The following is an 18,904-nucleotide window of genomic DNA, read 5'->3' as shown; positions in this document are numbered from 1 at the left end:
TGTGTAGAAATAGCAGGAGCTCTGACGGAGATCTTTAATATGTCATTAGAAACAGGGATTGTGCCGGACGATTGGCGTATTGCTCATGTGGTTCCATTGTTTAAAAAGGGTTCTAGAAGGAAGCCTAGCAATTATAGACCTGTCAGTTTGACATCAGTGGCGGGTAAATTAATGGAAAGTATTCTTAGAGATAGTATTTATAATTATCTGGATAGACGGGATCTGATTAGAAGTAGCCAGCATGGATTTGTACGTGGAAGGTCATGTTTGACAAACCTTATTGAATTTTTTGAAGAAGTTACGAGGAATGTTGACGAGGGTAAGGCAGTGGATGTAGTCTATATGGACTTCAGCAAAGCCTTTGACAAAGTTCCACATGGAAGGTTAGTTAAGAAGGTTCAGTCGTTAGGTATTAATGCTGGAGTAATAAAATGGATTCAACAGTGGCTAGATGGGAGATGCCAGAGACTAGTGGTGGATAATTGTTTATCGGGATGGAGGCCGGTGACTAGCGGGGTGCCTCAGGGATCTGTTTTGGGCCCAATGTTGTTTGTAATATACATAAATGATCTGGATGATGGGGTGGTAAATTGGATTAGTAAGTATGCCGATGATACTAAGGTAGGAGGTGTTGTAGATAATGAGGTGGATTTTCAAAGCTTGCAGGGAGATTTATGAAGAATGGGCTGAACGTTGGCAGATGGAGTTTAATGCTGAGAAGTGTGAGGTTCTACATTTTGACAGGAATAATCCAAATAGAACATATAGAGTAAATGGTAGGGCATTGAGGAATGCAGAGGAACAGAGAGATCTAGGAATAACTGTGCATAGTTCCCTGAAAGTGGAGTCTCATGTAGATAGGGTGGTGAAGAGGGCTTTTGGAACGCTGGCCTTTATAAATCAAAGCATTGAGTACAGAAGTTGGGATGTAATGCTAAAGTTGTACAAGGCATTGGTAAGGCCAAATTTGGAATATTGTGTGCATTTCTGGTCACCGAATTATAGGAAAGATATCAATAAATTAGAGAGAGTGCAGAGACGATTTACTAGGATGTTACCTGGGTTTCAGCAATTAAGTTACAGAGAAAGGTTGAACAAGTTAGGTCTCTATTCATTGGAGCGTAGAAGGTTGAGGGGGGATTTGATTGAGGTATTTAAAATTTTGAGAGGGATAGATAGAGTTGACGTGAACAGGCTGTTTCCATTGAGAGTAGGGGAGATTCAAACTAGAGGACATGATTTGAGAGTTAGGGGGCAGAAGTTTAAGGGAAACACGAGGGGGTATTTCTTTACTCAAAGAGTGATAGCTGTGTGGAATGAGCTTCCTGTAGAAGTAGTAGAGGCCAGTTCAGTTGTGTCATTTAAGGTAAAATTGGATAGGTATATGGACAGGAGAGGAGTGGAGGGTTATGGGCTGAGTGCGGGTAGGTGGCACTAGGTGAGATTAAGGGTTCGGCACGGACTAGGAGGGCTAAGATGGCCTGTTTCCGTGCTGTGATTGTTATATGGTTATATGGTTATATTACAGCATTTACTCAGCAATGGATCCCTACAGAGCACCATTTGTTCCACTTGTAACTGACTGTATGATGATTTTTACACTCTGGTCTTTATTGCACTCTCTCATTTCACTATTGTGTAATATTTATGTAAACAGTTCATTCTGGTTAATTGGGCCATCAGTTAATCAGGGCAGTTGCCTATTTGGGACAACTATTAAAGAAAAAAAAATAAATTGAGAAAATAGCTGGGATTCCCTTCTTTTATTTGGGACACTATACTGCTTAACTGGGACAGGAGACTGTTGCTGAATACAGTCATGTTCATTTGTCTGGCTGTTAGATGTAGTGCTGAGCTTAGATCAAACAATTTTTAAATAGTATTACTTGCACACTTGCATTCAAGAAGCAGTGATTTTTGTTACTGATAGTTGGCGAGTAATAAACAGTAAGGTAATTCCGAACTGCTTTGCTCACTGCGCTTTCAAGCATTCAGACTGGGAGAAGCCAGAAATGGCTGGGAGTGAAAATGAAATTATTTCATATTTCAACAAGTTAGGAACTAGGAAGAATTTGAAGGTATCAACAATCATCCTGGATGTTACATTGGAAATGAAGATCTGAAGGATGCAATCATCAAAAGCACTCCGTTATCTGAACTGATTTTGTTCATTTACAGTCAATTAAAAGATCTTGACAGCACACAGTGTATAAATTCCTCCATTGATAACAATCAGGAGTGAATACACAGTTTAATTGCACTGCAGTAGTTTTGGAAAAAGGTGTTAAGTACTTTCCATATTTTGCACATCTCGTAACATACACTCAGTGGCCACTTTATTAGGTACACCTGATTGTTAATACAAATATTTAATCAGCCGATCATGTGGCAGCACCTCAATATATAAAATCATGCAGACGTGGTCAAGAGGTTCATTTGTTGTTCAAACCAAAGATCAGAATGGGGAAGAAAAATAAATCAGGCATGATGGTAGAGCAGACTCGATGGACCGAATGGCCGAACTCTGCACCTATGTCCAATGTCTTACATAGCAATAGCTTAGATTGGCATCTCAGTTGGCATGGACAAGTATTTTAATCAACTATTTGTTACATGTACATTGAAACATACAATGAAGTTCATTGTGTCAACAACCACAATCTGAGCATGTGTTGGGAGGAGCCCACAATTGTCTCCATACTTCCAGTGCCAAAATTACATGTCCTAACCCTAACCTGTACATCTTTGAAATGTTAAGGCAACCAAAACAGCCAAAGGAAAGCCACTTGGTCGTGGAGTGAACATACAAACTCCTTACGGACAGGAATTGAACCGACATCATTGGCACTATAAAACATTACGTCAACCTCCATGCTGTTTACCTTTTTGTTTCTTCACTGAGATTTAATCAGGATTTGAAGGTATTTGAGGATTATCAGAAGTTCAAACCTTTGCATAGCATTACATGTCTGAGCGCAAAGGAAAACATTTATCATCAAGGTTTGGGTGGCATGGTATTGTAGCTACTACAGCTCAGGGCATTGGAATTCAATGTTCAATTCCAGCATGACCTGCAAGGAGTCTTTGTACATCCTCCCTGTGGAATGAATGGGTTTTCCCTGGCTGCTCTGGTCTCCTCCCACAGTCCAAAGATGTACTGGGTAGGTTAATTGGTCATTGTAAATTGTCTCATGATTAGGTTACAGCTAAATCTGGATTGTTGGAGATTGCTGGGGCAGCGTGGATCGGAGGGCCAAAAGGCCTATTCTGCACTGCCTCTCTAAATAAAATAAATAAAGTGGCCTAATTTTGAATGCTAGAAGGTTGCAAGAAATACATTTCATATATTTTCATTAGGAGCTATATTTTATTAGGGTTTGAGGAGATTTGGTATTTCACCAAAGACATTTCTACAAATGTATTGTGAAGAACATTCTAAATGGCAGCATCACTTTCTGGTATGGGTGGGGGTGGGGGGCCTACGGCACAAGATTGAAAGAAGCTGCAGGGAGTTAAAAACTCATCATGGGCACTCAGCTCCATCATGGGCACTAGTCTCTGTAGTATCCAGGACATCTTCAAGGAGCGATGCCACAAAAAGGCAACATCCATCATTAAGGACACCCATCACCTAGTCATGCCCTGTTCTCATTGCTCCCATCAGGGTGAAGGTACAGAAGCCTGAAGACACACACTCAACAATTCAAAAACGGTTTCTTCCCTCAGCTATCTGATTTCTGAATGGACATTGAACCTATACACACTGTCTCACTTCTTTTTTAATTTTAATTTTTGCCTACTTAATTTAGCTATTTAGTATATATACTCACCATAATTCTTGATTTTCCCCTCTGTTGTTATGATTGTATTGTACTGCTGCCACAAAAACAACAAATTTCATGACATACAACAGTGATACTCAACTGATAGTGATTCAGGGATGTCAACTGGAGGCATTAATTTCGAATGCAACATTTTCATTGTACAGGTTTGACTTAAGGGAGAAGAGAGTGCTAATTATTAATTATATAGTTGGTTGGGCTGTGATGTACTAGCATATTATGAGTAGCTGCTATTACTTTTATCTTCACTGCAGGTCGTTGTCACTTAACTGATGGTATCATAGTTGCTAAGAGTTAACTGCTGAGTTTTCCTGCATTAACAGAATCAAAAGGCACTTTAGGACAAATAAAAGGGCAATTTTCTGTGGAACTCTGAAACACAGTGTAATAACTAGGAATCGTGGGTGGAATCAGTTTTCTAGGGTGTGAATAGGAAGCCTGAGGCATTAGTGTGTGCAGTGGTTGTGAAATTCTGTCTTTTGATATCCATGCACAAAAAGCAGGTTTCTTCATTATAAGATCAACATTATTATAGATATACATCAGTTGGTAAAAGCCAGAGCCTTTGATGAACGATATAAGATCCTGATCGTCATTTCCTTTTGTTTGTAAACCTGAAAACAAATTCAATTTGGCCCTGAGGCTGAAAATCCTCAATTTATCCTCAATTTGTAAAACAAGAGTTCAGCTTCATGCAGTTTAGAAAGATAGTGGGTAACATACTTGCATTAAATAATTTGTGAATTTGATTTGGAGACCATCAAGCTGCAAATTTAGAAGACACCCAGTGAGGGAACAGCCTGGTGTCTCGGGGGGGGGGGGGGGGAAATACATTCCCAGCAATATACCAAGGAACACCCAAATGTGAAAGGCCCAACTCCTGAAGGCTTGGTGGGGCCATGCTCCAGTGTGTCACTGTGGATAGAGGGTGTTTATGCTAGAGCCATACTTGACGCCAGGTCACAGGTCACATTGTTGTACTGTTCGTTTTACAGCTGGTATTTGAAGCATTTACCATTGACAGCCTTCAGTGCGCTAGAGATTTGGGGGCTTAGTGCTGGTGGTTGTCCATATGATGGTTATTTGTCAGTGAAGCTGGAGTTTTCTGATGCCGATGTGGGAGTGGCTGAGGTCCTTGATACTTTAATGCTGGTTTGTCTGGACCCTGTTGAGAAGGGCTGCATTCATGCATTCGATGCATTATGGCGGAAGATGCTACCTATGTGGCAGCTCCCTTCATCCACTTGTAGAGTGTGGGGCCCCTGAACCTGGTGTGTGTGGATTTCCTGCCAATAGAGCCCGATGCCAGCAACATGGCGAATGTCTTAGTCATCAGGGATCACCACACCAGATATGTGCAGGCTTTTCCTACCAAGGACCAGAGGGCGTCCACAGTGGCCAAAGTCTTATGGGAGAAGTATTTCATTTATTATGGCCTTCCCAGGCAGCTACACAGTGATCAGGGACAGAGTTTTGAGAGCAGGCCCATCCACGAGTTACTGGGCATGCTTGGAGTTGAGGTCGAGGACCATGCCCTATAATCTGCCTGAGAGGTTTAAACGGACCTTACTAGATATGTTTGGGACCTTGGAGATCGGCAAGAAGAGCAGATGGAGTCAACATATTGGACATCTAGTCGACAGTTACAACTGTACCCGAAATGAAGTTACTGGGTACTCGCCATACTATCTGATGTTTGGGTGTGAGGTGAGGTTGTCCATTGACCTTCGCTTTGGGACTGACAAGGGTGACTTACTACCGAAGAACTGCCTGAAGTACGTGTCTGATATGAGAAGGGAGCTGAAAAGGGCTTATGAATTAGCTGGGGTTACGGCTGCCAAGCAGAAGCAAGGGAATAAGAGGAGGTACGATCAAAAGGTGAGCTTCTTCCAACTCCTGCTGGGAGACCGAGTCCTCATAAGGAGTTTGGGGTTATCTGGAAAGCATAAGTTGACTGACCGCTGGGTGGCTACACTGTATGTGGTCAAGAGTCAGATGCTAAACTTACCAGTTTTCCAGGTGAAAGCAGAGGATGGGAATGGGCCTGTCAAGGTTATCCATTGGAACCACTCTGGCACAAGAGGTGCAGGTAGACCCAGAGCCCAACCTGAAGCTTTCACCTAGTTAGAGTACTCTGCAGAGACGTGGGGCGACTGCAGGGCCCACAGCCAGACACCACCCCTGAGAGGGATACTGATTTGGTGGATGAGGACCTGGATGTGTGGTATATGCTGCCTTTTGATAACTCCCCATTGATTGAGGAAGAGACTCCCGGTCCTTCTCCCGCTGAGTTAGGTGAAGTTGGGGGTGGCTATCTGTGGGCAGCCTGGGCTGCAACAGGACCCTGCAAGGGATGAAGTGGGGCTTGGCCACAGAACAGAGGGGCCCGAATTGTAGGCGGCCAACGAGTGATAGGCCGGGGGAGCCCTCACCAGGTGGACCAGAAGTATCTCCAGAAGTGTCTGAACCTGAAGAGTTAGGTAAGGGAGAACAGAGGTCTCAGAGAATTAGCAGACCACTGGACAGGCTGGCCTATGTGACACCGGGGGAACAGAGTTGGCTCCTACCATTTTGGGGAGCTATGTCACTGCCTTTTACACCTGGGTTGGACTTTGTTCTTTGCAGGGAGGTTGGTGAATTATCTCAATGTCATGAGGTTGTGACTAACTTTGGGACAGTGTAACGCTCGGTAAGGTTTCACTGCTAATGTAATGGTTTCTCTGTAAGGTTTCACTGTTAATTTAATAGTTTCTCTGTAGCAGCAGTGTTTGGGTTATGACTAGAGATAATGGGGGCTTTGGAATGTTTGCCATCCAATGAGAGGCATGTTGTTACTTTCTTGTGCGTCTGAGAGGAGGCATTTGCAGTCTTTTGTTGGCGAGAGATGAAGAGAGAAGATGCAATTGGAGAAAGTTGGTGGACCACAGGACGAAGTGGGCTTGGAGTGAGGGTCCAGGAGTCAACGACGCTCGGAGGAGGTCGATGGGGAACGAATGGACAGACAACCGTGAGCTCCAACGTGCACATTAGCCTGTTTTATTACAAAGTGGGCCCTTTTACTTCTTATTTTCTTTACTAACCCTATAACCATATTAAGAATTATAAAGCTCAATTGCTTAATTACATATGGTGTACTGTCTGATATTTTGCAGTACACAAAAACTGTTCCTGAATCACTGAGTGTGTGCCTTCAGGCTTCTATACCTCCTTCCTGAAGGTAACAATGAGAAGAGGGCATGACCTGGGTGATGGGGGTCCTTAATGATGGATGCCACCTTTTTGAGGTGTTGCACCTTGAAGATGTCCTGGATATTACAGAGGCAAGTGCACATGATGGAGCTGATTATTTTTACATCTCTCTGCAGCTTATTTCAATCCTGTCATACCAGACAGTGATGCAGCCAGTTACAATGGTCCCTCTTTTACCATTCCTTATTCTTGCTCCCCTCTTGCCTCTCCTCGTCTCCTCACCGAACTATCACCTGCTGCTGTTGCCCATCCTCTTTCCCTTTTTTCCATGGTCTACTCTCCTCTCCAATCAGATTCCTTCTTTTTCAGCCCTTTACCTTTTCTACCTATCACCTCCCAGCCTCTCACTTCAACCCCACTCCGCCACCCACTTGGCTTTACCCATAACCTTTTATCCTGTACCCCTTTCTTACCCACTTTCTTATTCTGGCTTTTCTTCCCCCTTCCTTTCCAATCCTAATGAAGGGTCTCAGGCTGAAACATTGACTGTTTATCCTTTTCCATACATGCTGCCTGACTTGCTGAATTCTTCCATCATTTTGGTGTGTTACTCTGGTTAAATCCATTGACTTTTGATGCCCTAACCATTTGATATAAACTTTGCCTATGCTGTGAGATGGTTTCTTTAATATCCACTGAACGTCTGCTCAAGTGTATTGATATTGGTGAGACTCTGGAAATCAGCAACCACTTCCTATCTTGGGATCCACTTCTCATGAAAACAGGAATTGATGAAATACAAATTCAATACATCAAAATCTTTCTACGTCAGAACTAGCACAACTCTGATAGTCAATTGGGCAGCAATGGACTATCTACAGCAGGCACCTCAAGCACTAGAAAGATTATACCAATGTTCCCTTCACAAAAATCCTCCAAACTGCTGGTGGCAAAGTGATTTAATGCAATAGCCACTACCCAGACCAACTGAGGCCCCTAATTATGCTCTCAGTGGCCATGAAATATCTCCACTCTGTCTTTCAGGCCAGTTGAAGAGTCTCGACCTGAAACGCTGACTGTTGATTTCCCTCCATGATATGTATATGGCCACTGAGTGAATGTTTGTGATCTTCTACTGTTGTAGCCATTCACTTCAAGGTCCGATGCGTTGAACGTCCAGAGATGCTTTTCTGCACACCACAGTTGTAACATCCGGTTATTTGAGTTACTTCCTGTCAGCTTGAACATCCAGCATTCTCCTCAGACCTCTCTCATTAACAAAGTGTTTTCAGACACCAAGCTGCCTCTCACTAGATTTTTTTTGCTTCTCGCACCGTTCTCTGTAAACTCTCGAGACTGTTGTGAGTCAGCAGTTTCTGAGATACTCAAACCACCCCGCATTACTGTCGCATCAACCAAGATTAGTGTAGAAATATAGCAATATAAAACCATAAATAAATAATAATAAGTAAATTATTCCAAGTGGAAATGTCCAGGACCAGCCTATTGGCTCAGGGTGTCTGACACTCCGAGGGAGGAGTTGTAAAGTTTGATGGCCACAGGCAGGAATGACTTCCTATGACGCTCAGTGTTACATCTCGGTGGAATGAGTCTCTGGCTGAACGTACTCCTGTGCCTAACCAGTACATTATGGAGTGGATGGGAGTCATTGTCCAAGATGGCATGCAACTTGGACAGCATCCTCTTTTCAGACACCACCGTCAGAGAGTCCAGTTCCACCCCCACCACATCACTGGCCTTACAAATGAATTTGTTGATTCTGTTGGTATCTGCTACCCTCAGCCTGCTGCCCCAGCACACAACAGCAAACATGATAGCACTGGCCACCACAGACTCGTAGAACATCCTTAGTGTTATGCTATTATAGCTCCAGTGACCAGGTTGTTCAGTCTTGCTGCTGTCTGTAAGGAGTTTGTACATTCTTCCCGTGACTGTGTGTGGTTCTGCTGGGTTCTCTGGTTTTCTCCCATATTCCAAAGGCCTACAGGTTAGTAGGTTAATTGGTCCCATGGGTGTAATGGTGTGGTGTGGGCTCATTGGGCTGGAAGAGCCTGTTTCTGTATTGGATCTCTAAATCTAAACAAATTCTGAAGGAACACACAACATGCTCAGTAGCTCGGGCAATATCTCAAAGTTCAAAGTAAATTTATTTATTATCAAAGTGCATGTATGTCATCATATACATATCTATGCGGGAAAATCAACAGCCAGTGTTTCAAGGCGAGATTCAACTGTACTGAAAGACAGAGTGGAGGTACCTCGTATATAAAGATGTGAGGAAGGGGAGGTAAGTAATATGTGGATGGGAGGGAGTGATGGAGGGGAGAAGGGTTATAATGTCAGAAGCTGGAAGGTGACAAAAGGCTGAAGATGATGGAGTCTGATAGGAGAGGAAGGTGGAGTGTTGAATGGTGGGGAGGGAAGAGAGGAGTGGAAGGCAGAGCCAATGGAGGTGTGTGGATGATGGGCAGATGGAACGAGTGTTGGAACCAGAGCCAAGGGATGGGCCAGTTCTTTGCTACACAGTGATTCTTGCTCGCTCTACGCTTTGCGTCCATGGATTCATAATGTTTCTTCGGCTTTGGAATGGACTGTGGCTGGTGCCTGACTTCAATGTCTTTTATAAAAATTCCAGGTCTGAAGCTATTTTGCTTTCTTTGGTTGTTTGGACAATTTAGGTTTTTGCCCCTCGTTCTGTGCATTGGGTGTTTGGCGGTCTTTTTTATTGATGGGTTCTTTTGATTTTTATTTGTTTTCTGGCTGCTTGTAAGGAGTCAAATTGCAAGGGTGCATTCAGTGTGCATGCTTTGATATCAAATGCACTTTAAACTTTTACCTTTGTAGGCTGCCCAGGCAGATCGTGAGATGTCGTTCCTCTAACTGGAATTGTCATCGCATATGTCACTGCACACTTGACAAACCGCGAAAGCAGGTGTTCTGTGCTTGCTCTGCCATGGTAGAGGTTACCAAGTAGACGGAAGGAACAGAGGAAGGATGTTCTCAAAGTGTCCCCACTATCTCTTGGTCTGTGCCCATTCAATATGGAGAAGAAACCATCAAGATGATGATGAAAATATCACCCATGGGCTGGGAGCACAGAGAAACCCACCATAAATATCAAGAGGAGCACAGCACCTCACAAACTACCCAAACACGCCACCTGTCCCTGTGGTTCCTGCTTTGGCCTCATCATGCAGCTGAGAACCCACAGAACCAGAATTGAAGCAAGTGCTCCTCAATCCTACGATGATTAATAATGTGTTAAAGCCCAGTGGCGTTTACTGTCAGACTTGAAAGGAATTGTCTTGTCAGATAGTTTGCTTGTCTGAACGTGCTTCCCTGGTGGGTTAGTGGGTCTCTATCAATCAATTTTCCTTGCACTTAAAATTCAGGTCACTATTCAGTCTGTTCTTCCTTTATCAGGTATTAATTGGTGCAGTATCACTGCTCTTTCTCCACAGACCTGTGATGTTCTGTTACACAAACAGGCCCTTCAGCCCAACCATCATGGGACCAAGGTGCTCACTGGGGAGTTCCATTTGCCTCTGTTTGGCTCAAAGTCCTCTAAACCTTTTCTGTGTGATTTAACTCCAAAGACTAAAATATTTTGATGAGCATTTTGGGCAAGGTGGACTCTTAGCCTCCAAGCTACCTTGCTATGACGTTGGACCTTATTGTCTACCTGCACTGCACTTTCTCTGTAACTGTTACACTTTAAAATACCCAGTACAAAAATTAAAATTCTGCATTCTGTTATTGCTTTTCCTTTTGTTACCTCAATGAATTAATCTGCATGACAGGATTTTCACTGCAACTGACAATAGTAAGCAATTCCAATTCATCTGGTCCCTTTTGGAAGACGGTATTAAACCCATGTCCTCTCAATTTACAATCTCCATAGTTAAAAAAAAGTTTCCTCCTCTTTCCTTTATCTCTTTTAAAAATCACCTCTGCTCTATCCACCAAAAGTGGAAGATCCCTATGGCCAAACATTTTAATTTCCACTCCGACATCTTGTGCAATGATAGGACTACCCTCAGCTTGGAGGAGCAACACCTTATATATTCTTTGGGTAGTTTTCAACCTGATGGCATAAATATTGATTCCTCCTTCCAGTAATTTTTTTCCCTCCCCTCTTCTTCTATTCCTCATTCTGTCCTCTTACCTCTTCTCACCTGCCTATCACCTCCCCCTGGGTTCCCTCCTCCTTCCCTTTCTCCCATGATGCACTCCTCTTTCAGATTCTTTCCTCTCCAGCTCTTGATCTTTTCCACCCACCTGACTTCACCTATCACCTTCCAGCTAGCCTCCTTCCCCTCCCCCACCCTTTTATTCTGGCATCTTCCTCATTCCTTTCCAGACCTGATGAAGGGTCCTGGCCGGAAATACTGACCGTTTATTAATTTCCATAGTTGCTGCCTGACCTGATGAGTTCCTCCAGCATTTGTGTGTGGGGCTTTAAAGCTAAACCCTTTGGTTACTGACGCTTCATCTACTGAAATTATACATGCCATTAACATTGAATTGAGTTGAATTGAATTGAATTTCAGTTTATTGTCATTTAGAAACCACAAGTGCAATTCAGTTAAAAAATGAGACAACGTTCCTCTAGAATTATATCACAAAAGCACACGACAAAACAGACTACACCAGAAAATCCACATAATGTTTGGCAATCCCCAAATCCAGAGTCTGGAGAGGCTGCTGCATATTAATTACGCGTTACCATCTTAGCACATTCCCCGGAAAGGAGCTCCAAACCCATCAGGCCAAACAAGACTACCCAGACACACCAAGTCAGGAGACCAACTCTACCACCCAACAAACCAAAAACTAAAGTTTTACATATACATAGTTACATATAGTTATAGTTAACATATAGCTACAACAGTGCAAACAATGCCATAATTGATAAAAAAAAGAACAGACCATGGGCACAAAGTTGAGTAATACAGACCAAAAACAGGCCCTTCAGCCCAACTGGTGCATGCTAATCGGTATGCTCATCTAAGCTAGTCCTATTTGTCACATTTGGCCTCTGTGGAGAAACATTCTAAACTTTTCCTGTCAAATTGTCTATTTTATGTTGTTATTGTACCAGTCGCAGCCACTCCCTTTGACAGCTCATTCCACATGTGGCATCCTCTGTAAGAAATGAAGTTGTCTCTTCAAGTTTCTAGTAAATCTTTGCCTTTAGCTTTGTGTTCTTGATTCCCTGGCTTTCAGATTTATTTATCACACGTACATCAAAACATCAGTGAAATGTGGTGTTTGCGTTAACAACCAACACAACCTAAGGTTGTGCCGGGGGAAGCCCACATTCTGGCGCCAACGTAGCACTCCCACAATGTTCAGCAGAACATCAGCAACAAAACATCAAGCAATGTTGAGAAGTTCAAAGTAAATTTTATTATCAAAGTACATATGTATCACCACATACAACCTTGAAATTCATTTTCCTGTGGGCATTCTCAGCAACTCTATGGAATAGTAACTATAATCGGATCAATGGTAGATCAAGTAGAGCGGAAAAGATAACAAACTATGCAATGCAAATATAAATACATAAAAATAAATAATGACAGCATGAAATAACAAGATAAAAAGTCCTTGAACTGAGATCATTGGTTGTTGGAACATTTCAATAGCTGAGTGTAGTTAGCCTCTTTTGTTCAAGACCCTAATGGTTGAGGGGTAGTAACCGTTCTTGAACCTGGTGGTGTGAGCTCTGAGGCTCTTGTATCTTCTACCTGATGGCAGCAGCGAGAAAAGAGCATGGCCTGGCTGGTGAGGATCTTTGATGGATGCTGCTTTCCTACGACAGTGTATCATACAGATGTGCTGAATAGTTGGGTGGACTTCACTTGTGATGTACTGGACTGAATACGTTGCCTTTTGTAGGATTTTCCATTCAAAGGCATTGGTGTTCCCAGACCAGGCTGTGATGCTTCCAGTCACTGCACTCTCAACTACACATCTATAGAAGTTTGTTAAAGTTTTTGATTTCATACCGAATCTCCAAGTCTGTTAAGATTAAGTAAAAGCGCTGCTGTGCATTATTTGCAATTACATTTACATGATGGGTCTTCTGAGATGGTAACATCCAAGAATTTAGTTATTGACCCTCTCCACCTCTGATCCTCTGATGAGGACTGGCTCATGGACCTCTGGTTTCCCTCTCCTGAAATCTACAATCAGCTCTTTGCTGACGTTGGGTGAGAAGTTGTTGTTATGTCACCATTCAGCCAAATTTTCAATCTCCCTTTGACTCATCACCACCTTTGATATGAGCCACACAGTGGTGTTTATCAGCAAACTTGAATATGGCTTTGGAGCTGTACTTAGCCACACACACACACACACACACACACACACACACACACACACACACACACACACACACACACACACACACACACACACACACACACACACACACACACACACACACACACACACACACACACCAGTCTTCCAACCACAGGTAAACCCTCCTAGAGGTCTCCAGGCTCTGAAAAAGACTGAGTGAACTTTCACAGAACAGAGAAAATCTGCAGATGCTGGAAATCCAAGGAAAAGTGGATGGGGAATGGTGAGGGAAAGGGGAGCGGCCATTACTGAAAGTTTGAGGGCTACCCAGCCAGAACATAAGTTGTTGTTCCTCCAACCTGGGTGTGGCCTCAGCATGACAATGGAGGAGGCCATGGATGGACATACAGGAATGGAGGAACACCACTTTATATTCCATCTGGGTTGCCTCCAACCTGATGGCATGAACATTGATTTCTCGAACCTCCGGTAGTGGCTGCCTGTCCTTCACCATTCTCCATCCCCTTTTCCCTCTCTCACCATATCTCCTTGCCTGCCCATTGCCTCCCTTTTCTTTCTGCTATGGCCTTCTATCCTAGCAGACACCCACCCTCCCCAGCCCTGTATCTCTTTCACCAATCAACTTCCCGACTCTTTACTTCACCCTCCCCCTTCTGGTTTCACCTATTACCTTGTGCTTGTCCCTCCCCTCCCCCATCTTCTAACTCTGACTCCTCGTCATTTTTTCTCCAGTTCTGCTGAACGGTCTTGGCCTTAACGTTGACTGTTTATTCCTTCCCATTGATGCTGCCTGGCCTGCTGAGTTCCTCCAGTATTATGTGTGTATTTTTCTTATTTATGCCCCTCATGATTTTATAACTCTCTGTAAGATTGCATCCCATCCTCCTGTGTCCCAAGGGAAAAAGTCCTAGCTTGTTTAATGTCTCCCCATACCTCAGACCTTCAAGTTTCTACAGCTTTTCGGGAAGATTGGGTCTGAAGCTCGTAGTTAGCAGCTAGAGGGACAGTAGTGCAGTGATAGTTACTGGGTTTCCATCCTGGGTGGTGGGTCATTGAACTGGAAGAACTGACTCAAATCCCACTCTAGTTCCTGAGGAACTTAGAATTCCAGTAATTAAATAAACTTGAAATATAATGCTGACAGTTACAGCTCAAATTTGGCTCTCAGCAAGTGGTGGGTTTTCGGACCAGTCATGCAGCCTGGCATTTTGATATCTCGAGGAGCAGCCTGGAAGACGTGCGCCTCTGTGGGGGGGGGGGTGGGAGGGGAGGTGGTCCTGTCAACGACCTGTACCTTGCCAATTTCACCAACTGACGTGTTGGGGAAGACTGAAATATCAGGAGAGCAGGTGGTGTGTGCTTCTGTCGGAAGCAGGTCCCTGTACTCAAACAATCCCTCTCTCTCTCTCTCACTCACTCTCTCTCTCTCTCTCCCGATGGAGGAAGAGAGCCTGTTGGTCTCTGAGTTGGAGAAGTGACGTGGAAAATTGTAACGTCGGAACAGCAAGCTGCTAGTCTTCCACTCTTGTTGCAGGATCTCTCTCTCTCTCTCTCTCTCACTTGTCTGAGATACCGATGTGCTGGGTTATGGACAGTAGTTTTTGATGGACTCTAGGTTAAGGTCTCTGGGGGCTTTTGCTATTGCTAGTATGGTCGGGGGGGGGTCAGTGCTTCTGCTGGTGCAAGTGGGTGGGGGGAGTGTTGATGTTTCTGCAGCTGCTTGTGCGTAGGGGAGGGAAGGGGCTTTGGGGTTCTGTTATCACCATCATTCATTCCTTGGTAGATGTTTCTGTGAAGAGTAAGAATTTCAGGATGGATACCGTATATATCCTCTGATATTAAATTGAACCACTTTGTACCATTTGACTGTGAAATTGCCAAATTGTTACTGAAACCAAGAGGTTCTGCAGAGGTTGGAAATATTCATCAGCACACAGCCTGTTAAATACTGGCAGAACTCAGCAAGTCAGGCAGCATCTATGGAGGGTCCTGATGAAGGGTCTCAGCCTGAAACGTTAACTGTTTTCTCCCTTCCAGAGATACTGCCTGACCTGCTGAAACTCCCCCAGCATTTTGTGAGATTGTTACTGAATGCTCATCTGGTTCATTAAAGTACCTGAGAGGAGGAAACGCAGAGGCCAGTTCTGTATGGGGCTCTGGACCACCAACCTGACTAACTGCCTCCACTGTTCAGGAGTAACAGGGGGCAGATAATAAATATTTTCCTTGCTAGTGTGCCTACCCCTGTGAATGAATAAAACTTATTCCCCACCTGTGATGTCTTTCACAATAAGACATTTAGCAGTTGACAGCTGGTAAAGTACACCCACAATACTACAGGAGAATGCAGAGATGAGTTGAAGTTGCTAATGTGAAGTGTTTGGGATTAAGGTTAGTTGAGTTTATCTCTGGCTTGATCCAGATTTATCCAAGGAAGCTCAGTGAACCTTTGTATTGTAAACTGCACAGTCTTGATTTAACAAGTAGTGTCCTGGGATATCTGCTTAGAAGCTGCTCCTTGTATTCCTCCACAGTTTGCAATTCTAATTGCAAAGTAATTAAACCAATCTGATGAAACAAAAATTTTCAGCTAATTGGATCCATTAAAAGAGAGTGTTAACATTTTCAGGAACACAAGAAACTTATTGTAAAAAAATAATGGCTCCTAATCATCTGGATCGCACAGCTGCTCTCAAATAAAAACTCTTCTGGTGCGCTGGGGTGGGGGCATCATCGGTGGTCACTAGTGCAAGAGCAGCTCTCCTTACGGCCACCTATCAGCTTCCTTTGCACACTGTGTGGCGGTACGTGGATCAGCTGCTGATTTAGTAACCCAGAGATCTGGCCCGATGATCCAGGTGCGTGACTTCAAGTCTTTCTCTGAGGAACAGTTCAATTCAGGTAAATAATCTGGAATTTAAACCAAAAACCCTTCCTTTTTGCAGTACTTATTTAATTTTTGTATATACTTATTGTAATTTATAGTTTTTTAAAAAACAGTTTAGCACTCAAATGAAGAAGAATTCTTCATTGATGTTTCTGTTTGATATGTCAGAGGTTGTTAACCCTGATCTAAATCGCCAAACCTGGAGGACTGGTGGGCCACTCTTAGTCTGACTTCTACCCTTTGACCTGTTTGGTATGGATGACCCTACCAAGAGCCGCAGCATGAAGTCCTGACTCTGGCTGACAGAGATCTCCAGGTCATTGAGGCAGGCCAGCCTCCAAACCATGGCAAGCTTGGACACTGCCAAGGGTAGAGGACTTTCATTGCTGCCCTAAGTGCCAGCAGCATAACAGGCCAAAGGTAAGTTAGGTATTGCGTTGTACTGCTGGTACAGATCAACAGATTTCACGACATTTGATAGTGATAGTAAACCCCATTCTGATTATCATCTCTGAAGTGGTTACCAGGAAACTACTGGACTGTTGCAAAAACCCATTGTGTTCACAGTTGATATCTGATGCAAGTGTGATTCTAGACACTCCAATGCAAATATCTCTGAATTGCTTCCCCTTTAGGGGCAATTAGAGAGGGCAAGAAATTCCAGTGTTGTGAAGGTCATCCACATGACAGATACAGAGCACAAGGCACCAAGTTCAAATTTCTTCCCCACTTTTACATGCTTTAACTTTTATCTTCTAGCATTTGCAAAGTGTCAACTTGGGTTTCATCGAACAGGGTCGAGGTTCCACCCAAATAGATCCTTACTTAAAAGGCAATACATTTTCTTTGGGCTGAATGCCAGTTTTGATCCTGGAAATGGATGTTGTCCTATGTGGAAAGATTGAGCTAGTGGATTACGGTGAAGGATTATTCTTGTAGTTTAACTTTCTTGTGCTTTTCTATACTCAGCTATATACTTACAACTGTGAACAGCGAACATATAAATCTACAACATATTATAGGCCCTTCAGCTGACCATGTAACCTACTCTAGAAACCACATAGAATTTCCCCAGCGCGTATCCCTCCATTTTTCTAAGCTCCATGTACATATCTAAAAGGTTATCCACTATTGTATCCACTTCCACCACTGCTGTTGCGGTGCATTCCACGCACCCACCACTCTCTGTGTGAAAAACTTACCCCTGACATCCGCTCGGTACCTATTTCCAAGCACCTTAAACTATGCCCTCTAGTGTTAGTCATTTCAGCCCTGGGAAAGAGCCTCAGGCTATTCACACAATCAATGTACCTCATCATCTTATACATCTCCAGCAGGTCACCTCTCATCCTCTGTCGCTCCAAGGACAAGGAGGAAAGGCCAAGTTCACTCAACCTATTCTCATAAGGCACGCCCTCCAATCCAGGCAACAGCCTTGTAAATCTCCTCTGCACTCTCTCTATAGTATCCACATCCTTCCTGTAGTGAGCTGACCAGAACTGAACACAGCACTCCAAGGTCTTGTATAGCTGTAACATTACCTCATGGCTCTTGAACTCAGTCCTATGGTTGATGAATGCCAGTATACCATACGCCTTCTTATCAACGCTGTGAACCTATACAGCAGCTTTGAGAGTCCTATAGACCCCAAGATCTCTCAGATCCTCCACACTGCCAAGAGTCTTATCATTAATATTATACTCTGTCTTCAAATGGACCTACCATAATGAACCACTTCACACTTATCTGGGTTGAAGTCCATCTGCCACTTCTCAGCTCAGTTCTGCATCCTGTCAATGTCCCACCGTAACCTCTGACAACCCTCCAGACTATCCACAACACCCCCAACATCTGTGTCATCAGCAAACTTACTAACTCATCCTTCTACTTCTTCATCCAGGTCATTTATAAAAATCACAAAGAGGAGGGGTCCCAGAACAGATCCCTGCAGAACACCACTGGTCACTGACCTCTATGCAGAATACAAACAATCTACAACCACCCCTTGCCTTCTGTGGGCAAGCCAATTCTGGATCCCATTCCTCCTTACTTTCTGAAGGAGCCTTGCATGGGGAACCTTACCAAAGGTCTTACTGAAATCCATATACACTGCATTCACTGCTCCAACTTCATCAATGTGTTTTGTTACTTCCTCAAAGAATTCAATCAGGCTCACAAGGCATGACCTGCCCTTGACAAAGCCATGTTGACTATCCCTAATCAGATTGTGTCTCTCCAAATGCTCATAAATCCTGCCTCTCAGGATCTTCTCCAATAACTTGCCCACCACTGAAGTCAGATTCACTAGTCTATAATTTCTTGGGTTAGCTCTACTCCCTTTCTTGAACAAGGGAACAACATTTGCAACCTTCCAATCCTCTGGTACTTCTCCCGTCCCTATTGATGACACAAAGATCATCACCAGAGGCTCAGCAGTCTCCTCCCTCACTTCCCATAGTAGCCTGGGGTATATCTCATCCAGTCCCAGTGACTTATCTAACTTAATGCTTTTCAAAAGCTCCAGCACATCCTCTTTCTTACTGTCTACATGTTCAAGCATTTCAGTCTGCTGTAAGTTATCCCCACAATTGCCAAGGTCTTTTTCCCTGGATAATACTGAATCAAAGTATTCATT

This window comes from Hypanus sabinus, chromosome 21 (genome assembly GCF_030144855.1).
Source record: "Hypanus sabinus isolate sHypSab1 chromosome 21, sHypSab1.hap1, whole genome shotgun sequence".
Classification (NCBI taxonomy): domain Eukaryota; kingdom Metazoa; phylum Chordata; class Chondrichthyes; order Myliobatiformes; family Dasyatidae; genus Hypanus; species Hypanus sabinus.
The sequence above is the reverse complement of the archived record's forward strand: the minus strand, read 5'-3'. Positions refer to the sequence as shown.